This window comes from Phoca vitulina, unplaced genomic scaffold, assembly GCF_004348235.1.
Source record: "Phoca vitulina isolate PV1807 unplaced genomic scaffold, GSC_HSeal_1.0 scaffold26, whole genome shotgun sequence".
NCBI lineage: Eukaryota > Metazoa > Chordata > Mammalia > Carnivora > Phocidae > Phoca > Phoca vitulina.
This window is the reverse complement of record NW_022589729.1, coordinates 8,596,212-8,622,292: the sequence shown is the minus strand read 5'-3', so window position 1 is coordinate 8,622,292 and position 26,081 is coordinate 8,596,212. Positions and strand designations below refer to the sequence as shown.

General features: G+C 40.8%; 1 protein-coding gene and 1 long non-coding RNA gene across 11 annotated transcripts in view; one reads left to right on the top strand and one right to left on the bottom strand.

Moving 5' to 3' along the window:
• ESRRG (estrogen related receptor gamma) overlaps positions 1 to 18,911 on the bottom strand; it is a 563,748-nt gene extending 544,837 nt beyond the window's left edge. For 3 of the 8 annotated variants that reach the window (XM_032422153.1, XM_032422149.1, XM_032422154.1), the window contains exon 1: positions 17,929 to 18,586. The gene's annotated coding sequence lies outside the window, so the exon portion shown is untranslated. The other 5 variants (XM_032422150.1, XM_032422157.1, XM_032422151.1 and 2 more) reach the window with 3 other exon arrangements.
• Positions 18,029 to 25,210, top strand: LOC116643404. Of its 3 annotated transcripts, none has more exons than XR_004301546.1 (4): positions 18,029 to 18,116; positions 19,038 to 19,125; positions 20,166 to 21,595; positions 23,935 to 25,210. It is a non-coding gene; the product is annotated as an uncharacterized LOC116643404 (long non-coding RNA). The 3 variants fall into 3 exon arrangements; XR_004301547.1 differs by having other exon boundaries at positions 23,931 to 25,210; XR_004301545.1 differs by lacking the exon at positions 23,935 to 25,210 and having other exon boundaries at positions 20,166 to 22,699.
• The last annotated feature ends 871 nt before the right edge of the window (positions 25,211 to 26,081 follow it).

Below are 26,081 nucleotides of genomic sequence, written 5' to 3'. Positions count from 1 at the left end.
TATTCTTAGGCGTCTTCACTCAAAACTGGTCATATGGTTCCATGACCTCCTAAAGGAAAAGATGGAAAGCCAACACCTTTTCTCCTTTCAATCCCTCCTTTCCACCTCCATCATTGTAATACTGAAAAAAGGGTCATTGGGCAGGTTTTTTTTTTTGTTTTTTTTTTCCCCACGAAGGGCCCTGGAGTCTTTGTCTCATGGCCTAACCTCAGGGATTTTGCTTAAACTGATTTAAGAAGGTGGCCTGGCTTGGCATCAACCTTGGAAATTACAGGGATTTCCCATTCTCCTTTTTCCTTGGACTGCATCTCATTGCTCACACAACCATTTGGTATCTCCCTCTTTTCTTGGTCCCCTGTACTTACCCAAACCCACATCCTCAAAACAAACATGCAGAGAGGGAAGTACCTCTCAGAAGGGAACTCCATCTGCTCTACAAACAGAGTGCCAATCGGACATAATGTGGGAGCAGCAGGCTACTCTCTGGGGAAGACACCAGAGCGTCTGGTGGACCCCAGGAGGCTAAAGCACAAGAAGGCACAGGATCCTTTCCAGTGCACAGCCTGGAACCCAGGGGGTTGGAAATGTTGTAAACCATAGACCTTACGCCATTCCTTAAAGATCAGATGACGGTATTCCGGACTGGAAGGCAACAGCAAAACCTACATGAAAAGGTCATCCTCTGAGTCCATTTCCCAGACAGGCCCTCATGATGTACACCAATGTGACCCTCCTCTATCATGTGTTCCCAAGTTCTTAGAAGTTGATTACGTGATAACCGTACCAACTAGAAGAGATCATCACAGGAAAGAGAAAAATCTTTTTCTGGAGGCTTAAAACCAGGGAATGGCTTTCACATCTGCTAGAGGTTGCTATGATTTTGTGGCGATCATTGAATCTCTGCATAACACAATTTCTTCATCTGTAAAATTGGGAAGAAAATGTGATTTATTTAACTCATAAGATTTTCTTTTTGAAAATCAGTTCAATAACAGAAGTAAAAGCTACTTTTAAATAAAAAGCATTAAATATTACTAAACACCTAGTCTCCTACATGTAGATTAATCTAACTTATGCCTATAGTTGCAAAAGCACAACGTGACTTTAGAAAATCTTCAGTGTTACTATCTGAAAAAGCAAAAAGATGGTTCTAACATGATTTGTCCCTATGTCAATGAACCCACTAAGTCTTTCTTTCCACGAGTCTGTCTATATCTTTGTATAAATCTCTGTGTCTCCAAAGGTAGCATGATGAAGTAGAACAGTGTACTGGATTTAAAGGTAAAATACCATAAGGCAAATCCCAGAACCATTATTTTCAATTTTATTGTCTTGGAAAAAATAATGTCCAACACCATCTACCTCTAGGATTGCTTGAGTGTTAAATGAGAGGCATCTAATTATACCTCTGCCTCATTCTTTCTGTCTCTGTCTCTCTGTCTCTGTCTCTATCTCGTCTTCTTCCTTCTCATTATCCATGATCCTTCTCCACCTCTGTCTCTCACCTTTTCCTGTCCATAGGATAGAATTAAGTTATATTTTTAGATTTTCTGATTATTGAGTAACTAAATTAAGTTGCTTTTTATGATGATCATCTTCTCTGTTTCTGGTCTGAGTCTTTGGAATGTGCTAGAGGAAATCCATTTCATGATTTCTCTTTCATTCCAGAAAATACACCTTTCCCACCACCTCTGCAAATTGTCTCCAACTTAATGAGGTAGTGTGCAGAAGATATATAGGAAAGATTACACATTTGAGGCTTGGCTCTGTCACTCATGAGCTGGGTAAGTTCTATCCCTTCTTGGAGGTTCAATTTTCTCATTTGTAAGATCGGGGTAACACTATCTCATAAGAGTAATGGGGGAATGAGATCAATTAAGATGCCATATAAAACACATGGCATAATGCCTGGTTAAATGGTGAGTGCATAATAAAGAGCAACTTGTATTATGTTAAAACTAAAAAATCAGTTTTATAAATTAATGACACCATGGATAACATTAATAATGGCAATTTTGGGAGAGATTCTTAAGATAGGATACTATCCATGAAATAGCTTGGAGACAGAAACCTCTAAAAATTGCTAGCACCGAGCATGAGCTATGTGCCAGGCATTCTTCCTAGTACTTTGTGTGTGTGAACCCATTTCATCCTCATAACAATCATATGAAGTAGGTACCATTATTGTTCCAATTAAAGGTGAGGGGATAGAGACTTCTAAAAGTGGTTCACTCATTTCCTTAGATCATCACAGCCAGTAAGTGGTTGATCCAAAATTCAAACCCATGGAGTCTAGTACCAGAGGAGGAGGAGTCACGCTCCTCCAGGAAAGACGGCATCTTCTAGACCAACCAGGACGTTGCCAGTAATCTGTTACCAGGAGTAAAGTACCGAAGGCTGCCGGTTATTTTCTTTTTAATTGAAATGAGTGTAGCTGAACTTATAACGGCACGGCTCTTGCCCACCACCACTCTGATCTCCTGTCTAGTGTAGGCAAGACAGCAGCACGGTCCAAGCCAAAGCCTTGGGAGTTGCTCATAGCCTGGGCTCATCCGTGGTGTGTGCACATCACCCACCAACATCAGCATCTTTGCCACCACCACTGCCACCATTATTGTTACCACCATCATATCATGACTAATGGGTCACTCTAGGCCAGGCATATGGTAATTCTTCATAGTCGTTTCCTGTGTGTGTTGCGGCAGGAGAAAATGTTGAAAACCACTGAGCTACACCACTCCAGATGCATCCATAAAAGCCCTTTCTCATAGTTCTACCGTCCATGACTGCACGGCTGACCTTGGAAAGGGAAGAGGGATGGCAATAATGTTTACTGATATGTCTTGTGTCAAGCATTGGACAAGGGAATATCCATGTGTAATCGTACTGAATCCTCAACACAACCTAAAATATAAGCACGATAGTTATTTTAATCTCAGTTTTACAATGAAAGAAACCACAGCTGGGAATGGTTAAGTGTCTTTCCTGAAGATCACAGGGTTTCTAAATTATCACTGCGGGATTAAAACCAGACCTGTATTACTCTTTTGAGCAATTCATTTAGAATAGATTCGCCATTTCCTAATCTAGATTTTTTCCACTATAATATAAGCTTTCTCTTTTGTAGTCTATACACCAGAAGGCAGGAGCCCTCCAAAAAAGCACTAGCTCAGGAATCAGAAATCCCAAGACCTAGTCCTGTTTTTACAACTCATACTTTGTGTGACTTTGAGTAAGTTGTTTACCCATTAAAATGAACAGTTTCCAGCTCGAACTTCTATACTCTATGATGTCCCTAGAAATAGATAGCAGATGCCTATTGCCACTCAAAGGACATCAATTCTGATCACAGGCTTTTTCTCTGCCCTTGGACAGAAGATTATGGAGAGGGGCCCACGGCATGAGTGAGCTTGTTGACCAGACCATCAGACACGGGTGGTGAAGAAGGTTGGCTGGGAAGTGTGAGAAAGTCATCCACCTAGCAGCTGTCCCTGCCTGAACAGTACCATGGATAAACAAGAGTCCCTCTCTAGAGATCTCTGCTGGCACCTTATCTTCATTCCTTTCGGAAAAAAAATTTCATATCCTTGTGAAGAATGTATTGCCTTCTACATGCAACTGCCAAAAACCCAACTGTAGGCAAAAATCCATCTGACAAAATCCCTTAACCGCTTTGATTCAGTTCTTAAAGGAGATTAGTTGTTGGAAGGTCACAGAGAAGCCATCCTACTGCACATGGCAGCTTGGGGTTTCAAAGCTTTCAGTACTGAGGGAATCTCCGTGCTTGATGTCCCTTCTCTCCATGCCGTTTAATCAATGAATCAACAAATAGTTACTGAGCAAGGCTTCCCTGAGGTCTGCAGGTCACCTCAGATGTGCCTCTCCAGTTCAATAGCAGGAGAAAGAAAAACAGATTTTTCTGACTCCTCTTAAACTTTCCATTTATAAAATCAGAGCTAGCATGAAAAGACCATGGGTCTCCTGTTCCTCTTTTTTCTCTTCCTTGAACCTTTATGGTTCACAAAGAAAAAGAAAATGCTATATAGCTGAGATAATATATAAGAGCTAAAAGGAAAGAAGGAAGAAAGGAAGGAAGGAAGGGATGGAGGGAGGGAGGAGGCAGAGATGGAAGGAGGGAAGGGGGAAAAGATGGAAGGAGGAAAGGGAGAATCAGGCCCTTAGGTTTCCGGAAGGTCAAAGGACACTGACCATGTCTACAGTCCTCTCAAGAAATGTCTCTTTAGTAGCATGTAACCTCCATGTTTACTAGTCTATTAATTATTACTGCTCTTTAGTACATATAATTACCTACTGCTAGTTTTAAGCTTTTAGGATTGATGTAATTATGAATCTCTTATACCTTGAAGTGTCCTTCTGCTCTCAACTCTAGCAATAGGATCACAGACAGAATGTGCAAGTCGCCTCAAAACCCAAAGCTTCGGAAATCCTAAATTAAAAAAATAATAATTTTCCTAAATAATTTGCAAATAAATGAAAAAATACAGTAATAAGGGACTACTTCTGGCTTTTAATAAATGTTATATAAAACACTACACTATGCTACAAACTGAATCACCATGTCCTAAGTGATGACAGTTACTGCAGCACAGAGTTGTAGAAAAAGACCAACTTACGATGTGAATACTATCTTTCTCTGGTTCAACACTATTAGCAGGATTCTACTTAAGCATAAGTTTCCTCAATTAAAAAAAAACAAGGAAACTGGCAAGAGTTTATTGGACACTTGCAAAGTGCCAGACATGGTATGAAACACTTTCTATGCATTATCTCTTTAACCCTTTCCTTCACGCATGGGTGTGCATTATCATCTTCAATCTACAGATGAGGATGTGGAAGCTCAAAGACATGAAGAAACTTTGCCCCAAGTCCTAAGCATAGTGGGGTCCAGAGAAAAGACTGCAACCCACGTCTGACTCCAAAGATTTTGCTCCTAACTACCCCGTAGCCGACACTTTATTCCTATCCTTCAACTTGGAGAATCAAGGCCAGGAAAAGTAAAAACAACGCAGTTTTAATTATAATTTACCCTACTTGGAGTTTCCACAATTGCTTTGAAATTGCTCCCTTTTCCCTCAACATGAATTACTAGAGTCTTCTCTTTCATTTATTTTTGATAAGCAAAGCTAGTATTAGAATAGTAAGCCATGAGGTTGCAGCTAACCATGACCTTCTGAAGAAGGTTTCAGTCTAAGCATGCAATGAGGCACTCCAACATCCTAAAAAGCTTGATTTTTTAAAAACCTTAAATATAAACACTACGTTAACACTTACAGATTTAAAAAAAAAAAAAAAAAAAAACCCTAGTTCACTAGATAAAACTCTTTAGGGCATATAGAGGGGCTGATGCTCTTACATCCTACTGAGATTCTAAATTATAAGCCAATGCTTTTCACATGCTGATTGGGTCTGTGGAAGGGAAGGCAGTAACAGAAAAATCAACACCAATACTCCGTATGACATCTATACGTGTACAATTGTGCACCAATTCAGAAGTATCTGTATGTTAAAAGGAGGTAAAATATAAACACAGCATTATCTTTTGTTCCGAGATGGTGCGATTATTTATACCATTTGCATGTGGCAGGAGGTGTGGCTCAAGAGACCCGTTCAGGTCTGTTTCACCTTGAGATACAACACACCTAGAGACAGTCCTTGGCTTCAAGTGCCCGTGGGTGCCCGTGGATGCCTGTGGGTCTCCAACACGGTGACTTAGCCCCTTCGTTCCTGAGCACCAGGTACCCACTTGATCCACCCTCCAATGGCTTCTAAGGGCCCCCTTCATCCCCCAACTTTTATGGCTAGAGTTTTTTCTTTCATTTCCTTTTTAATAAGCATAGCTGCTATCAGTACACCAAACAAACCATAAGATTAACACTTCGCACGGGTACAAGTTGTTAATATTTCTTGGTTGAAGGCAAATTTATGAATATAATAATTTTCACATATAGAAACCATCTCTACCAAAGAAATGCAAATGGAACTGTAAAACTTGGTCCTGGTAGAACTCAGCCAAGGTGTGCCTGGGTGAGAACCCTGAACTCAGGCACAGCACTGCTCCAGGGATCTGCGCGTGCTCATTACCATACTGCAGAAGTTGCTTCTAGAGCAAATAACAGTTTTCAGAGAGATTGAGGTTACAAAATAATCCAGAGACTTCAGAAGGGAGAGAAAAATTAACTGTATCACAGAAAAGCTAAGGAACAAAATGACCTATTCCTCTTTGGTCAAAGCCTGAGGACTTCTAGCCCACAATTAGCATGACCTTCCATGAAGGAAGCCCTGAAATACACAGATTTCCTTTTTGTTTCTAAAATAAAGGTACTTACCGGTGAAAATCCAGAAGTCACCACACTGTGCACAGGATTACCTTGGCCGCCCTTCTCCATGGAAGCAGAGAGTGGGACCTGCCAAGTTTGTGAAGCCATCTACTTGGGTTGACTGGAAAGAGGTGTGTGGGGGGGGGGGGGGGCAGTGGGGGAGAAAAAGAAGGACTTGCCCTTTAAAACGGAACAGAAGCAGATACCACATCACATGACCTTTTACCGTAATTTCTATTAAAATCATTTCATGTCTGGTTGCCTCTGCTCTCCTGGCTCATTTGTATTGTTTACAACAACTCATTGCACTGGCAGTTAGTGGTGGCTGAATCCATGGTTACCCGTTTTTACATTCACTAGTTAAATGGCATGCAGCTCTGCTGTGGGTTTCAGGGAGCCAGCTCTTAAGAAACCACAATCCAGCTATCAATCAGACTAATCTGAGAGAAATTAATCTTATAAACATAAGTATTGGCGCATATTAAAAATTGATAGGAAGGGGGCACGGGCTTTTATTGGTTAGAGTTACAAAAGTGGACAAGCTGAGATCTGACTTAAGAGTCTCGGAGTATTCGGTCTGTGGTCTACATCTGACAGCCATTCATGTGGGGCATCTAAAGATCTTTCAAGGGTAATACGACCACCCTTTAAAACAAATCCAGCATCCCTCAAAATCTTGTGAGCCTTTATTTTATGCAAAGGTGCTCAGGATCTACAGTGCACCTAAAAGACAGATGTAACCAGACTGCAATCCCAGCAAAGTAACTTAAACACATACGTATAAGACAGTAAAACACCAAACACACAGCACTGGGTAGCATTCAATTAAGACAAACCTCAGCAGAATGCTCTTTATGAGTAAATTAAAACTGCAAACTAATATGTTTTATTGAGAGCAAGAACGGTACAAATTCATTCTATTGTCTGTGAATTTATGTGGTTAATTCTTTAAAAACAGTCCCCACAGCAAACTTGTTTCTCCAGATGGACATGACCAACAATTATAATTGCTAATAAAAATTTAGAAGTTTTATAGTTTAATGCCCACAATAATTGTCCCACAAGTCACATCTAAATGCTAAATGAGAACAGCAAATAGTTAAAGCTAACATATTACAACCCCATCTACTGCAAAGTCACTGTATCAGAAGCTAGAATTGATTTGTTTCCTCAGAACGAATTGAAAATGAATGTAACATAACGTCGGAAAAAATCCCTCCTACACTGCTAATCGGATATTGTATAATGGTTGATTGCAGCTTTGCCCTGCGCTATTGCTGCCTAAATCATACATACTTACACGTTCTGGGTTCTTCCAAGAGTTTGGTGCAGTTTCAAGGACAAATGTCTTAAGGAAGCCTCTCCTACTGTGCAGCAGGGAGCCTAGCTCGGATCTGATGACAAGAGCACAGTGCTAAATCTGACAACAGAGAAGGAAACTTCCTGCGTGAAGAAGAGATCTTGGAAAGTCTCAGGGTTAAAAAGGCAGCTTTAACTGTGCTGGTTGATTTGCTCCCTGGTTGTGTATACACAGTAGCAGCTGATCTGTGTTTGCAGCCCTGCAGAAAGGAACCTTTACTGAAAACCAATGGCATCACATTTCCGCGGAGCTGGTGCCAAGTGCTGGAGAGCAGAACAACCTTTGACAACTTCACACAATTCAACCCAGCCGACTTACCACAGGTCAGGGAGGACTGTGGAAAGTGTCCCCCCACTGGGTTTCATCTCGGGCATGCTAGCGCAGTTCCTGGGAAACCAAACACTGTTACCAACCGGACTCCGGCAACAGTGTAAGGTATTCTCCAGACTTATCTTAAATATAGTCACTTGTCTCGGCTCTGCCTACCTACCACGTACTATATTGTCACAGAATTTTTTTTAATGCGTCCCAATTTTTAAAATTTTTTTTCCTTCTGTTTCTTATATAAACCTTCAAGCCCACAGTATGTTACTAATCTGGAGTAGCACAGGAAGCAAGCAATGAAGAACATGGAATATGCCCTTTGGTACTGGAATTACCTTCTTCACCACCCTTAATATGGAAAAGAATGGAAATGTGAGCCTTTGCGAACTCTAAGAGGGAAAGTGAGAGAGTGTAAGAGACAGAAAGAGTGAGAACAAGAGAGTGAGAGAGAGAGAGATGGACTGACTACTGGTCACTGTAACAAACTTAATCCAATCATTGGTTAACCACTTTGTTATCTGTGTTCCTCGCTGCCCTTCTTCTCCTTCCTGTCCCTGTGACAAGTCTAGGTTATGGTATAATATATGCTATTTTCTCACTATTGTGCATTTTACTTCAAAGGGCAGAAATCAGAACTGACAGTTTAACAAAAGGCCATGTTAAATGTGTCAGACAGGACAGGGAAGTGCTCTCCTACTTATCTGAAAGCCAGCCCAGGAGCTGCTTGGGCAACGGGGCCAATATTATCCTAGGCCTTGGCTTTTCATTTTGGCCACGCTTTTGTTCAAAAATCACAATTCCCTTACATTTGAGAGCCCACGTAATGTAAGGAGAAGCATCTGGGCCCTGGTGCCAGGTAGATTTAGCTTCTCATCCTGACCCTACTACTTCCTACTTGCATGAGGGTGGGAGTTGCTTAAAAGCTCTGGATGTCTGTTTCCTCATCTATGAAATGGTGACAATGTATCTACCGCACAAGATTACTGTGAAGATGTAAAAGATAACATATGTCAAGGGCTTGCCAGGGTACGTGGCATGCAAGCATATACACACATTTCCTGAGCCTCCTCTGGGAGACAGGCACAGTGCCAGACATGGGGGGGAGGTACAAAGTCAACTGAGACACAGCCCCCACACTCAAGTGCACTTGTCTGCTCTTTCTTCCATCCTTCCGATGGTTTGTATCATCTCTATCATAAAGCATAAAAACACTTTCAAATACTCTTCTCATTTGAGCCTCATAAGAGTCTTGTGAGACAGATAAAACTGTACCCAATTTGCAAATGGGAAAACCACAGCTTAAAGAAGCAAGGGCTACATGGTTAGTAAATAACGGCCTGAATGCCAACCCAAGCTCCCATTCTGTTGCATACTTTTCTGAGGGTATATATACGAATTTGCCACAAAGAATTCATTTTGCATAATTCTACATTATACTATTATCCTTATTATACTATTTTATATATATATATATATATATATATATATATATATATATAGTACTTCCCTAAAGATCTACTTACAGTAGAGTGACTATATCTTAAAACTACATGCATTTAAAATTTTCCTATATTTAAAAGAAACTGAAGCTGAGTCCATTTTATGATCTATCGTCAATGTCAGAAAAATAGAACTCCCCATCAAATAAGGATCTGGAGGTAATTTGTGGCCTTTTGGTACTCATGCTACCTGTGTCTTCAATTATTTCCAAATAACTATATACATGTCAAAGTTTTTAACATTGACACATGATTAAACCTCCCAAAGACTGTTTTCTTTGTTTCCTATTCAGCATATATTCCCTACATTGAGGGCCTAATGAATTTTGATAAGAGCAATTAAATATTTACTTTTAAATTCAAACTTGATCCCACAACATCCTGATTTCTAGGTTCACTTCAGTTTCTAGGTTAACAGATCACAAACTGTAGAATTCTGTTGATCATTATCTTGTGAATCAGAGCAGAGCATCAGGCCAGGCTCAGGTAGAATCCCAGCAGATTTTTGGATCTGCTTTTTTTTTTTTTTTAGTATAGTGTCCATAAAACAACCCAGATTTACTGAATCATTGTTGATCTACTGCTTCACTTTGTGCTTTAAGAGGTAGACCACTTCTGATGGAGGAATTGGCTCAACATTAATCAGTGAATCATACATACAAATAAAAATATTCTTGAAAGAGATCTGTAGAGTATCTAGACCTTGGAGTTCAACTCATGTATTACATTAATTAGTTCTGTTGCATCCTGGAAATCTTTTTTTTTTTTTTTAAATGGAATTTGTATCATTATTTATAAGCACTTACTACCAATGATTCCTTCAGCCTTAACAAAAATCCAGGAAATTTAGATTAATATCAATGTCACGGCAAAGGTGCAAATGACAGGCAGTGTTTGAGACAAGGAAAGCCATTTTTGAATACACTGGTTTTGTTTCCAAATCATTTTTTTTAATTTTTTAATTTTTTAAATTTTTTTAAATCATTCATTTTTTTTAGACAAGCTGTGGCCATCTGTAAGGGAAAGTAAATATGCTCCTTAGGTACTGATGTTGTGTAAGTTAGGATTATCAAGCTTGCAATATTCAACTGGCTAGCTGCATACTATTTCCTGCTTCCTCCCTAAATAAAGTAATATGTAAAGTACCTACCACGGTTCTTGGACCACAAGGCAAGAAATATGCCTACCAAAGATCACTCTGGAGCCAAACAAATTGGCCTGGGACTCTGTCAAACCTGGGTTGACCCAGTGACTTTTCCTCACCACATAAAACTAAATATAGTTCTCAAGCGCTTTATGCCCATGAGTCTCACTCAACTCTCATAGCCAACTCGGAAGTAGATACTTTGATTATCTACATTTTTACAGAGAAGACAAATTCAGAGAATTTAATAATGTCACAAGATCATACAGGCCATAAATGACCCAGCAAAAAAGTTAAAATGGATACTCTCACTCTAATTTGTAAGCTTTTCCACATAACTAACATACTATAACATACTTTCCCTTCAGGAAGAATGTACACACATTAGTTTCCCTCTTTTTCCTTTTGGTTTCTCATCGAACCATCAATTAAATGCAGACCAGGCTGCCTTAGACACACACACACACACACACACGCACGCATCGCCTCTCTCCTCTATCTTCACATGCCTTCCATCTTCATGTCTCTCACGTCTGGGCCAATTACTTCAGAGAATAATTTTTCTCTCTCCATTTTTCTTCACTCTCCTGCTTTTCAGTGCATTTGGGTGTCAAAAAACAAATCTTATCACAGGTGATAAACTTAGAAGTAGTGCTAATGTTACACTATTCCAAGGGAAAGAAAAGCCATATACTTTGCAACCAGCCTCTAAAAATCCTGAAAGTTTCTAAAAATCCCCTTCACACACACTGCAATAGTTTCCATCTATCTTTTTAACTCCCAGTTATATGTGCATTTCTCTTAAACATCAACCCTCCAGAGTCTAGATAAATGATAAACTATCAGTTTTATTGCCTTTATGTTATGTTTATCACTTGTATCATAATAGAACTCTTTTTCATATTTTTTCATCACTGATACACAATATTTCACTCCAATAAGTTAACACAGGCTTTTACAGTCTAGCCTAGTGAAAGGAGTCAGTATTTAAGATTGTTTTATGTAGGGGGAGAAAAGTGTGTTTTGAATAGCTAATAATTGATCTACAAATGAAAAGTTTTTATGTAAAAATGAGTGTCTAAATTTCATGAGGCTTTCATTTCAAACCACTGAACCTGAGCTCATTTCTTATTCTACCTACTAATATTTCTGGTCATGGCAAAGGCCAGACTTCAGTAAATAATTCCTTTATAGAATGGAAATAAACAGGAGTATGATTAATTGGTGGATTCATTACTAATCAATCATTTAATGCAGAATCACAGAGGTGAAGTAAATTGGAGACCGTCAAGTCAAACGCCTTCATTTAGAAATGAAGAAACAAAGGTTCACTGGTCTCGGATAAAGAAGACAACCAGATCATATTATAAACTATGCTTATGACCATTTCGACTGATCCTTAGCTGAAGATCGATGTTCAGTCATAGACACATTAGCTAAAAAGAGCAAATTTCTAACTCTGAAGGTGATTGATCCAAAGGATCATCAAGTATTATGTCCCATTTCTGCAACCTTTGGAAAATAAATGTTCATATTAAATAGAAAATGAATTTCTAATAACTGAATTAAACTGTTCATCTAAATAGCCAACTTTGGATTTCTCTCCACACATATTAACTTGGAAAAATATATAGCCTGTGTTTACTATAGCACTATGGCCACAGTCTCTAAGAAGAGCTATAACTCGCTAACAATTTTCCTGATTTATGTTTGAAAACATACAGGGCATGAAATGATTTCTGCAACCTTACATTTTCCTCAAGAACACTGGAAGACAGAAGATATAGTCCAAAAATCATGTTGGGTTCCTTGTTAAAGCTCCCTTAATAGAAATGTGTGATAAGCAATTATGCATGCCCCACCCAAAAAAAGTCATTAGTTTTTTTTCCCCATTAAGAGAGGAAAGAAGAGAAAAGGAAGGGAGAGAAGGAGGAAAAGAGGAAGGGACAGACAGAAGTAGGGAAGAAACTATGATAAAAGAATCTATTTTCTTATAATGTTTATATTGTAAAAACCGATTGCCTTCCTGAGTAAGAAAGTGCCATATTCTTCCAAAGAGCAGTTTATGGATAATGTATGGTTATATACTATAACTCAGTATACACATGTTAGTTATTCTTGTTCTTAGTATTTAACATATATGGAAATTTGCTTCACAATCTATAATTGTGCTAATAAAAACAGTATTTGTGAATATAAATTTTATTGGTCATAAAATCAGCCTTATTAACCTAATATATCTTAGAGCAAGGTTGAATTTAAATGGGCCACTCTGGTAACACAGATATCTGGAAACACTGTTTATTCTATTACATAAGTATCTGCCAGAATAACACAAAAGTTTCGCTATGCTTCACATAACGTTAACATCTTAAATTTGAATCTTCAAAACAGTAAAAAATGACAATGTCAGGGATGCATATTTGCCAAGTTCAAATAATGTGTTTGTATAAGGGAAGTAAAATAAGCACATTCATTAATTAGCACCCTTCCTAGAGACCCGTCCAGGTTATTTATTTTAGCAGGTGGGCCATCGGAAACAGCCGTTAAGTGTCCCTAAGTCAACAAAATATCTTTGAATCTCCAGTGTCTTGCATTTTATCACAGGGATTCCAAGACATTCAACCTTCTTTCATGGTAACTATGACCCTTCCCTTGTTTAAAGGAACAAAGTATCCGTCATAAGAGAAATATAAACAAAGGCCTGATTTTAAAACTATCAATGATTCTTCTTCACCACTACAGGTATTATATTGTGCATAACGGTATAAACGCACTATTAAATAGGGTGTACCCTTCGGAGGGAGTATGGGAGGTGGGCTTTATACCCAATGCAAAGGAGGAGGTAAGCTAAGGAGGTGGGGGCCTCTCACCACTGGAAATCATCAGGGTTAAGTAAACGAATGGTACCTACTCTCTAAGAAAAAGAAAACTTCCCTAGCTATGTGATCAAGACACACAGAGACTTAACATTATCATACTGCGTACCTCAGGAATTTGTATTTCAAGATGTGCAAAGATTTCTCCAGTTACCCGAATCCAAGACCATCAGACTATGTATCTACATTCTATGTCAAAGGCCTGTATTACTTTCAGCAATCATCTCTTAAAAGAAGGCCCCACAGGCCCTGGCCCTCCTTTTTGTCCACCATCATTGATTCCAACACCAGGTACTATTATGAATGAGGCTCAAAATAATCAAAAGAAGATCATTCCAGAGAAACGTCCTTAAGCTCTCCTACAGTACCTCACCCCTACCTACTAGCATGACAGCATGACGGGGCACATAGAACTTATTCATAATTCCCTGCGCTGATTCCTGAGGCCCACTTACTCTACTGGGATGGCCATGTTAACCTAAAAATTGAATGGCAAAGCTGAATTATCTCACAGCTTTAAAAAACCAACAACAAAGTGACAAGACAAAATTTCTCTGTTTGCACCAGGGCCGAGTACGTGATTTTTTTTTTTTTGACCTCATAAATGATTTTGATATTTTAAAGGAATTTTTTTTTTAAGAATCACAATATTATAAAACTTAGTAATTATTACTTCAAAACGACAGATGCTATTGTTCATGGAGAAATTTTCAGTTGGTTTTCTCATACCACTGGTTCAATTGAAAGATTCACCAACTGCTCCCTGGAGGAAACAGAAGATCTGCATTTAAATGGAGATATAGTATTTCCAAATGCACCGTACCTAGAAGGCGGGTACTGTCGGGGTTTCTCAGAATAACTCAAATTGTATTAGGTATATCTCGATGCTGTAGTCATCCCCATTCTCACAGGGCTCTGTCTGTTTCCATCCCATTCTTTCTCCTCGGTGCATTCTTTGTAACATTTGTCCCAAGGAGTTAAAATTAAACCTCGCTCCACTGCAAAATCCCCACACTAACAACAAGCGATTACTACTGTACATATCATTTCTGATGTGTACAGAAAAAGACCACAGAAGATAGGTTGGCCAGAAATGTTAAATAATTGAAAAGTATAATGACTTAATAGAGTAGTAAGCTTAGTTTACAATGCAGCCAATTTAAAGCCATAAAAATACTGTGTAAAAATTTTATCTTGTGGTTGACCATTACATATCCTATCTATTATTCAAAAGTATCTCAACACTGTTTTTCTTCATTAATGTGGCTTTTGGCATTTCCCTCAAAATCTTTTTGTTCCCGCAGTTTTCCAACAATTTTGAAACAAATACAAAATTCCTGCATGGTATCATAAATTCCCCTCACCAGGATAATAAGCTCTTCAATGCCTAATTGAAATTAATTTTATAGGTCAATCTGTAAGGCATACTTCAACTTCCTCGAAGATGATTTGTTTTGCATTTAAGGCAGTCAAGCACGCAAGACATTTTAAGAAAGAAACAGGACTACAGCTACTTGTATCGACACATCTGTGAACAAAAGGAGAACCTCATAAACAACCCCTTTTCCTGCGACACGCTAATCCAGGGATTTGTCTATATTAGACAATGTCATGGGGCATCAGGAAAGTTTTGCCTTGAGTGTTTGGCTAAGGTGTGCACAGCGTGTCTGTGAAGGAGAAAAAAAGAGACACTTAGGATCAATTTCAAACATAAGCCCATTATCACTGGCAGGTTCTTGCTAAAATTCTCGCTGCAACCAAAATGTCTCTGTAAACAAGGTTACTGAGAACAGCCCCAGAAATTCTCAGCGATACTTTTCCCATCCTTCAGCTGTCCACCTAGTTATACCTTATCTTGCTGCCCTGCCATTGTCATGCTGATTCAAATTCAGAACTCAAAATGAAAGATGAAATATCTTGAAGATCACTTAATATTGAAATACTGTTGCAGTAATAAGTGGTGCTCAGTTGGAGATGGGAGCATGGTACTCTCTTGGTAACCTTTTAATTTCTCGAAAAATTGTACAGAATAAATTGAGGGGCACACACGGAAACCTAATCGATTGATCTGCTCTATTTTGTTAAAGCACCACCTATCAGAAAGTATCTTTGCTACCCTTGCAATTCCTGTTCAAGAAGACCAACAGATTTCAGTCCTACCGTGCACAAAGATTTAAATGCTTATTTTGATTTATTAAAGAAAACAAATCATCTTTCATCTGCGTTCACCGCCCCAGTCAACGGACAGTCTCATGTGCCACCTGACACCATTCTCAATACACACACCTCTCTGTCATGTGAGTTTAAAGAGTTATGAGAATTGTTTTAGTAAAAACAACAGTCATGCAGAACACGAAAATACATGTCTGAAAGGTCATCTGGGCCTGTTTCATGATATACTTGACTCTTTTCATATTTGAAGGGGAAATCACTGTCACTCGATCTCCATCAATGTTTTCAGGCACCTTGTTTCTGTCGGCTCTTCCTCAACTCAGATTTGAGAACTGTTTAAATTTCCCTCTCTTTCCCACAATGATAGGACTGTCTCTTAGGTTGGCTACCTCATTCTGATAACATCAAATCTACTGGACAGGAAAAAAACAAAACAAGCCAAAACAAAACACAAAAAGCACCCTGACACTCTTCCCCAATCCCACTCCCTGCCTTCCCCTTGAGGACATTTCTTCCTCTTTTCTCCTGCGTGCTGCTTCTGAATTTGGGCATTTTCCAAACACACTCCCCTATTTGGTCTTTGGGCAGCGTGAGAAACAAAGGAGAGTCTCTCTTCAAAACTAGACCAAGTCATTCAGCTGCTCTGAAACACTTCAAAACATCCGCAGGTCTCTTGATCCTGACTTAAAGTATTAAGCAGTAGTGTTTTGAAAGTAGTAGGAGGTCATATGTGGACCTAACAGCTTCTCTTAACTCACATGCTGGGCATTTTTCTTTTTTCTTCTTCTTCTTCTTCTTTTTTTTTTTAAAAGAGAGAGAGAGAGAAGGTGCTATTTTCAACATTGCCCTCTGGTTTACGTTAGCAAAATCATTTGCTTTCCGTGCCTGTCTGTGTCTTATCCCAGGGCCAGTGGTTCTGGTACTACAACACACACACAGCAAACGTGTCTCCCTAGCTCCAGCAGACCCATGTGGCAATTCACAACATAACCGAAGCAAGCACAATAAACAAACACATACATAATCATTCCACAGCACTGAGGCAAGCGGGGGTTTCTCCAGGCCCTTCCGGACTCTTCCAGAATTGCTCATTAAGATTCTGAAAGGGGGAGGGGGTGCAGCTAGGAAAAGGTTGCCGGAAGGGAAGAGAAGGGGAGGAGGGGGGATTTGCCCTCTGTGTCTTTCTCTCTCTGAGGATCTCCCGTCACCAAACATGGAGGGGGGGGAGCTCTATCCTGCAGCCGCTTCTGACACACTTGAGGGGCAGAAGGGGGTAGGTGGTTTGAAATACTTAAATGACGGGCGGGTGACCTCCGTGCAACTTCAGAGACTCCCTCCCTCTGGAAGGTGAACGGGTTGGGGAGCCGGGAGGGAATGAGGCGTAGAGGACAGGAGGAGACACCTAGGACTAGGGCAGCAGCAATCACCAGAAGGATCTTCCAGCCCACGACAGCAGTCCTCAACTCCTGACACCGCCCTCTCCCCCAATGACCCCCTCCCCAGAGCCCAGAGCCCCAGAAGACCCCGAGGACTCACCCCAACCCCTCCCAGTCCACTGCCCTAACTCTGCCCTCACTCTTTGCCACTTTACCAAGCACTGAAGTCTATCCAGGGAGGGGGATGGGAGAGGTGTTTAAAGAACAAATCTCATTGAAATTAGAATTTATCTGTGTCTCCAGCACACACGCTGACAGTTTTGCAGTCATGGTAAGGCAAGTCTACAAGAGGTGGACGGTACTTATGGTTGTGTTATGGGGTGGGGGGGGGGGGGGGTTTGTTTTTTTTTTTTTTTTTTTTTTTTCCAAGAGACTCTAAACAAGTGAAGGGGGAAGGGGGTAGCAATAGCGATTTCAACCAGGACTGCAAATCAAGAATGCCCCAGATGCAAATGTCTGTCTCCAGATGTTGATGATAAGGATTTGGACCAGTTACCTTGGCAGGGTCAGAACTGCAGCAGGTTAACCAGGTGAGTCGTCGGGGATTTTAAAGAAGCCGAAGCCGGTTTCTTGGGCTATGAAAGTCTACAAAACCCCCATGCAGGAACATTGCACATCTTACACACGCCTCCTTTCACTGGGCTCCCGCGACCTCAGCAGGCGAGGGGGTGCTGGCCGGCCCGCCGGTGGCAAGGGCACGGCCACCCGCTCTGCCCCCGCGGGCGCGGGGCCGGCCTGGCCCCCGGGGTCCGCGTCCCGAGCGGCTGTGCACTCACCGAGCCGGGCTGCGAGGGGCAGAGGGGCGCCCGCGGCTAGCCGGAGCGCTGAGGCGCCTCCCTTTTCTCTTGGTAGCGTCGGTCCGCACTCCCTGTGACCCAGGACGTCATGATGCCTGTCTGTTTTCTCAATGATAACTTGGCAGAAGAAGAGAGAGGCTGCCAGGTTCTCCTCGGGTGGTTACGTGGTATGTGCACGTTTCTGTTTGCATGCGTTTCTCTCTCTCCCTTATTTTAAAAATAAATATCTGTGTTTAAAAAAAAAAACATTCCCGGCACTGTCAGGATGTGATTGCATTATTGCGTTTGCATAATTGACGCCTCTGGGTGTGTGTATGTGTGTGTGTGTGTGTGCGTGTGGGGTTTTTTTCCCCTTTAAATCCTGCCGCTCCAGCCCGCTGCAGCAGCCGCTGCAAAGGGAAAGCAAGCATGCGTTCATCTTTTGTCTTTCATTTTACCTTCAGGGTGACATTCAGTGCTAACTGTTCCCTTTTGACCGTCGCCAATCCCCGCCTGGGCAAAATAAATTTTAAAAAGGTGGAGGGGGGGAGGGGAAGGACCGGCCCCTCAGCCCCAATGCTGGGGTGGCGATTCCTTCCGTTAGCGGACCCCAAACCTACCTCGACCCACCTCCCACCCCTGAAACACCATTTTCCCTTCTACCCACCGGGCCCAGGCAGAGAATCAGCACCAAGACAGCGAGGAGCATCCACCCCGGGCCAGACACTCATGTTCTCGGCTCGCACTTGCTGACTTGCATCTCAGATGCCTTCTTGGTGTGTAGGCCTCTCACAACTGGAGCTATTTTTGTCTCCCAGAGATGTTCTTTAAAGCCTTTTAAAAATGGGAAGGGGGCAGGGAAGAAAAAAGGGAGAGAGAGAAAGAGAGAAATAAAAGCCCAAGCCCCCTATGTGAGGGGCTCTACAGACACACCAGGAAATTTGGGGGGCTCCTGGCACCTGACCCACCAGGGGAGTTTGAAAGGGCAGAAAGGATTACTAGCTTTTTATCTGAATTCCCCTATAACAGCAGGAAAACTTTTTCTTCATACAAAGATATTATTGCTGGCTAGTCACTGTATTTGTCATTTTTATAATTACGTTCTCTAGAATCAGCACGAAAGGTCTCAACAATAACTCTGGATATTTATTTCTGCAAACATGAGAATGTATTTTACATGGTGTGGCCACGTGACAGGTAAAGCAGAGATCATGTCTCTTTATAATATTTAGTTTCTGTTATTTGTACATCCGTGTGTTTTATGTAGCTTCTATTGATCAGAATATTGTGCATATTAATCACCATATGCCCATTGCCGAAAAATAAATATCTAGTGCCAGGTTTGGCCAATAGTTTTTCCTTCTTTATCGCTAATCCCCGATCTGGAGCAGAAGAATGGGCTTAGGAATTTTTTTTTCCACACTGTGCCTCTTTTTTTGTTGACCTTGGTCACCATCATGGATTGGTGAAGTCATTATTCCCACAGATTCCAAACCCCTAAAAGATGACCGCATGAGCCAGGGTTGCAAAAAATAAAGTGTGGAGGAGAGTGTCACATCTGAAAAGCAAAGCTGACTGGGAGAAAAACTTTTTCTCTCATCCAAGATCATCTGCAGCTGCTGTAGGTTTAAGACTAGTTTACCTATTTGAGAGGTTGGCTAAATGGAATGAAAATAACAAGTAACTTGTTAGGTCTTTTCCCTTTAGAGTCCTACGCCAAGAATCACTAGCAAATTTTGTAGGGAGGATATTGTAATTATGCAAAGACCAGATGATCAGAATTGGAAGAGAGCCTCCCTAAAGTAGCCCTAAGAGTGTCTCAGGACTACTGACTAATAGATCCCAGAACTTGAATGGTGCCTCCTCACCCTTAACAACTGGACACAGCTCTCTGGCTCTGCGTATCAGTCTCCTTAGAACGCCAGAAAGATGAACTGGTGCAGTCTTGTCCAGTCTTGGAGGTCATCAGTGTCAAAGATGATTCTAAAGCAGGCAAGGGCCCATTCAGAACTCAAGCAAGTGCTACTGATGTTCTTGCTAACATTTTAGTATCTATCCAAGAGAGGCTTGTTAATATTCAATCTACACCCTGGTTCTCCAGCTTTATTACTTATTAGCCTTAGAACTGGACCTTTAAAGAGTCACTGCAAAAAAAAAAAAAGAAAAAGAAAAAGAAAAAGAAAGACCCATAAAAATTTGACTAACTTTAATCCCTTGAAATCCATTTTTATTTCCAGACAGACCACCAATCCACATACCACTGTAGGCAGCCAAGGAGTGAGATGTTTGAACAACCGGCAAAGGGTAGAGGCAGAGTATTCCAGTTCTCTGGAGTCTGAACAGATCCTTCCTAAACCTGGATTCTCTAAATCCACCTCTGGCCAAGAACTGCTCTCTGTTGTTTATTCAAGTCCAAACTCCTCAGACGACGTTCAAGTCTTTATTTTCTGGCTTCACCCTAAATATAATAGTTAATATTGTTGTAGCATGTTCGGTTTAACTTTCCAACCAAACCAAAGGGCAAAAAAAAAAAAAAAAAAAAATTGCTTACTAAGATGGATGGGATGCATGGAAGCTGCTGTCTTAAACTTTGCTTGTGTTTAGAACTTGTAAATCTAATTAATTAAATCTTCTCTATAAGAACAGGAGAGGAGGATTATTGGTGTTCCCATTCTACCCAAGGAAACTGAGGCACCGAGCAGTTAAGTAATTTGCCCAGAGTTATACAGCTGGGGTTCAAATTCAAGTGCCTTGAGCCCTCACTATCAAGCTCTCTGCTTACCTGCCTACTGATTCAACTTCATTTCTACCTCCTCACATCTTGCAGTCAGGCTGCTCACCCATTGCCCACTTCACCCTTTGTTAACCCCAAGGTCACTGCCCAAGCATTCCATGCCCCCTTCTGCCTCTTTGCTATTCAAATTTTATCTACTGGTCAAGGCCAAGTTCAAGTCTGACTTTGCCCACAAAGCCATTATTTACTATTATTGGGTGTATTGATCATTCTCTCTGTTCCACACTGTTCACTTCTACGTGTGACATCACTCTTCTCTGTTTCTGGGGTTTATTTTTCATCTCTTCTTCCTCTCTCAATTCCTTTCTGACAGTGTTATGCATTTTTCCCTGCCTCTTCCGGTTTGCCTAAGTACAACACCAGCTGTCCTTAAATCACTTCTGATGTACTGATGGACACAAAACTGCCCTTTGGAAAGCTAGGACGCCACTTTTCAATCTCACAGAAATTGCAAGTTTTATGTAGCAAAAATTTTATTCCTTTTAACTGAAAAAATTGCAAGCTTGTTTCTCCCTATTTCAGATAGTCCCTAGAAAACCACCAATTAAGATCTGAGGTGGAACTATTTAATCGGAGAAGCATATTATGATGAGGTAGACTGTCATGAGTGTGGGGGGTAGTGGACAAAACTTAATCATTGTGGCTTTTTAGCTGTTGTGAGCCTTTTTCTGCCATATTTTGAATTTTCTGAGTGTCACATTAGTTTTTTTGTTTAGAAAGACAGGAAAATAAATGAGGACCAGTAACTGTGAGACCGGTGACCTCATCTTGCATCTGCTACTGATCAGCTCTGTGTAACCTCTGGCAAATTATTTAATAATTCTGAGCCTCAGTTTCCCTCTTGTGCAAGAAGAGATCTAACCAGTCTCCAAGGTCAGTCCAACTCTAAGCTTCTACAAGTCTAAAACAGGAATGTGGGAGAGAAAGGAAAAGAAGGCTCAGCCTAGGAAGGCTGGTTTTTTGGGGGGATACAAAAGATATGCTAAGGAGCTCAGGTAAAGCTAACAAAGATCATATTTCTAATTTCTGAGTATACTTAAGGGTAGCTCAATAAAATCCATATACAAAAGTATGTTCAAACTTACATTTTCTAAGATGGTCTCTTTTATATGAGATAAAATAATTAACTGAGTGTACCAATAGCCCACCATATCAGCTAAAATGTTATTGACTATCATTCATGCTTGCCTATAAATTACTGTAACTTACACAATCAGATTGTTGTACAGACCTCACTTGATAGGAACTGATCCAACCATTTTTGCCTAGATGCCTTAGACTCATATTTAGCTTGAATTAAATCATGAAGTTAGTTGAAGAGCACAGGCTTATGGTGAAGAGACTCGGGAGCTAGAACCAGAGAACGGTCTCCTACATATTTCCTCTTTGCAACTAACTCTGAGAAAGCCTCTCAGGGTTCCTTTCCTTATTTATCCTTACTGAAGACTTATAACTCATTGACCTTCTCACCAGTTTTGGTTAGGATAAATGAAATAGCAGAAGCAAAAGCACTCTTCCCACACAATAAAATATTATCATGGCAGGTGGACCGCATTTTACACCAGAGTTGATTTTCTAAAAAATTGTACAAAGTTAATAGAACATAAGGTCCCCTGGCTGAGAATCTAAGTTGATTTCTACTTGCTAGTTACAAGACTTCACAAAGTCCTATAGCCAACCAAGGGCAGAATCAGGATGATTGTGCAGAAATCACCTTGTCCCAGTCCAGACTCAAAACCTGGTACAAACTGTGGGCAAATACTACAGCTAATCACATCAACTAGGACCAGGGTAATTAGAACACCTATTTAAAACAGAAAGTTAGGGGCACCTGGCTGGTTCAGTCACTAAGCTGACTCTTGGTTTTGGCTCAGGTCATGATCTCAGGGTCATGAAACAGAGCCCCCGCGTCGGGTTCTGGGCTCAGTGCAGAGTCGGCTTTACACTCTCTCCCTCTCCCTCTGCCCCGCCCCAACCTGCTCGCTCACTCACTCTCTCTCTAAAATAAATAAAATCTAAAATAAATAAACAAACAAACAGAAATTTATACCATGCCTCTGACATGAAAACAATTTCATATGGGACAGGGGTCCTCAGGCCAGATTGCATGATAGCTCTAAGGATCCATGGATAGATTAAGAGTCTTAAAGTTGTAGGCAAAATGCACATATGTGTGTGCATGTGTCCACATTGTTCTCAAGAGAAGACCCATAACTTTTATCACATTCTCAGAAGGGTTCATGACTCCAGAAGGGCTAAGAACCAGTGATGTAAGAATAGTTTATTTTAAAACTGAACTTAAAGAGAATAATACATTCCTTTAAGCCGAATGTCGTGCTGACTGCAACATGGACAGTGTATAATAATCACCAGTGTTGAGAATAATGGCCTTGAGACACAATAAAAGCTTAAATCATCAAAGAAATTTATCATCAAGGTATTTTCCTGAACTGACACAGGACAATGTACCAGCGTTTTAGAAAGATCTGAATATTGAAATAAAATAAGAAGAGGTTTCTGGTTTTGTTTAAGCTAGCTGGACAATTCTCTGTCTGCTAAGAAAGATGAAATAAGTGTCGGAAAATTCTCATTGTTTCTGGGAATACTGTTAAGGTCCACTCAGCTGTGAGGAGGCAAAGAACGAAGGCCTGGAACAGAAGCATGGCAGTGAGGTTGGGGAGAGGGGGTTGGAGGGATATTTGGCAGGGACCTGGGATCAACAGACTTAAGTGTCTGGCTTGGACAACTAAATTAATGGTATCATGTTAAAGAGGTACAAATTAAGCCTATGCTAAGAAAATAATGAATTCGGGTGGAGATATGTTAGGTTTAAAGGCCTATGAAATAGCCAGATTCCGCTGGCCTCAGGGAAGATGTAGAAGAAATCTGTGGCTGGAGAAACGTATTTGGGAATTATCAGTGAATTGGCAGTGGCATGAGCTGGGAATAAAGATGGGGGAGGGAGGATGATGAATGCAAATGATTTAGGAGCATCTGAAATAAAAATTGCATTTATTTGTATAAAGTCTAATTTGTAAAATATGAAACTATGTAATACCCAAGGCAAAATAGTGTTGGTGATTTTAAATATTTATAGACACCTGTATTTGGACCATAAATTTCTGAATAGAACTATACATCTCAGATTTTATTTTATACCTAAGGCTTTCTGGAGTTCTTCATTTTAAGGCTCTCTTTTCCATTTGAGATAGTGCATTCACTGCCTGGGTTCAGAAGGGAGAAAGACTTTTCTTTGGCAACCTGGTTCAACTGGAAAAAATAATCAAGATGTCACCTGATGCTACATGTCACTGACGACGTTCTCAGCTACGTGGCCCGGCCAGCAGCTGAATCAGCAGAGGAAACTCAGTGTCATGGAAAGCACACTAAACTCGGAGTCAGAACACTTGAGTGGGAGTCTAATTTCTCCCTCTGACTGTTTTTGCGACCCTGGGAAAGAAGTCATTCAACTGTTTCTACCCTGCATTTCCTCTTTGACAACTGCCCTACCCACCTCGGGGAACGAACCCTCCAGCATTGGTGTTCCCATGATCACCAAAGGGGTGGAATGAGGGATCCCAACCACCTGCTTCAAAAGTGCCCTCCTTGATGAACTACTCCAGGATGCTGTCTCCCACTGTCCTCCCTGTGGTGGCCCAGTGTGACCCACCACCCCTCCTCTGCGCCTCCATCAACACACTTCTATGACTGTAGTCCCCATATTTTATTGTAATTATTGTTCATATGTCTGCCTTTGCTACTCAGTGGTAAATGCCTTTCAGGTCATAAATATTTTAGTTATCTTTTCACTCCTCATGCCTAGCACACAGTAGGTGCTCCAGGAATGCTAAATGAATAAACTGTTATCCAGGGAGAGCATTTGCCTACATCTGTTCCTACTCCTTGCAAATTCTTTAGATAATCTGGGAGGTGGAAAAGCAGGGCCAGCCTTACTGATACACAGCCATAAGCTATCCTGTACCAGTGCTTTGCTCAGAAGGGGCCCCTTTCTGCACTATATGCACTGCTTATCATGCTACCGTATGTATACGGCTACCATACGGGAATGAAGTAGGTCATTTCCTGGCCATATTTAAACGTAAAATGCAAAACTGCTCCTCCCTCCAAAAAAAACTATTAACACTGACTTTGTTTGGCACTGATACATAAATGCTGGATACCAGCATTTTGCCAGAAAGCTAAAGAAGGGAAGATGAAGAGGGTGGGAGACAGCACTGGGAACACAAAGGAAGGCTAAATGGCTGTCACAGAGTGGTGGAAAGGACCCAGAACACAAAACCGAAGGTCCTGTTTCAAATTCCTAAGGAATGACCTTAAGCTCTCTGTGATCAGTTACGGCATCTTTAAAATGGAATCATAATGTTTAAGTAGCAGAGTTACTGAGATAATGGGTAAAAGAGTTGAATGCCCTTTCAAAACAGGTGCCTGATAAAAGCAAATTCTCCTATTTCCCCCCTTCATTCTTCCCCTCCTGCTATCTTCTTCTTTTCTTTTTTTAATATATAATGTATTATTTATTTCAGAGGTACAGGTCTGTGATTCAACAGTCTTACACAATTCACAGCGCTCACCATAGCATATACCCAATTCGGAGGGGGAGACAAACCATATGAGACGATGGACTCCGAGAAACAAACTGAGGGTTCTAGAGGGGAGGGGGGTGGGGGGATGGGTTAGCCTGGTGATGGGTATTAAAGAGGGCACGTTCTGCATGGAGCACTGGGTGTTATATGCAAACAATGAATCATGGAACACTACATCAAAAACTAATGATGTAATGTATGGTGATTAACATAACATAATTAAAAAAAAAAAAGGCAAATTCTCCTCCCTCCCTTTTTTTTCTTCTAACCTGTTTACCTTCCCAGAAGAAAAAGGAATCCAATTCATTGATTTATAGCCATGATCAACTTGGAAGCTTTACTCTTGACCAGGCTACTAAAAAAGAGGATACAGGGATTAGCTGAGACCAGGGATCCAAACTTTGGGGCAAGCTGGAATCACTTGGGAAGCTTTTTAAACAATCTTGATTTGCAGTATGTGCCCCACAGCAATTAAATCGGGATGTCCGAGGGTTGGAGCCAGGCAATGTTTTTTTTTTTTTTTTAACTCCAAGTAATTCCAGTGTGCCCCAAAGTTTGAGAACTATTGGCTAATGTAGAGAAATGGGCCTTTGGTCAGTGAATCAGTCTATTTAGAGCCTGATGCTAATAAGGCACCGTTTGGGATTCTGGTCCAGGACAGCAGCTCTTCACTCTTCCCCAGACCCAGAATACTTATTCCTTCCCCTTCAACCCTCCTTTGGCAAGCTCTTTATAAATGAACGCTAGACAAGGTA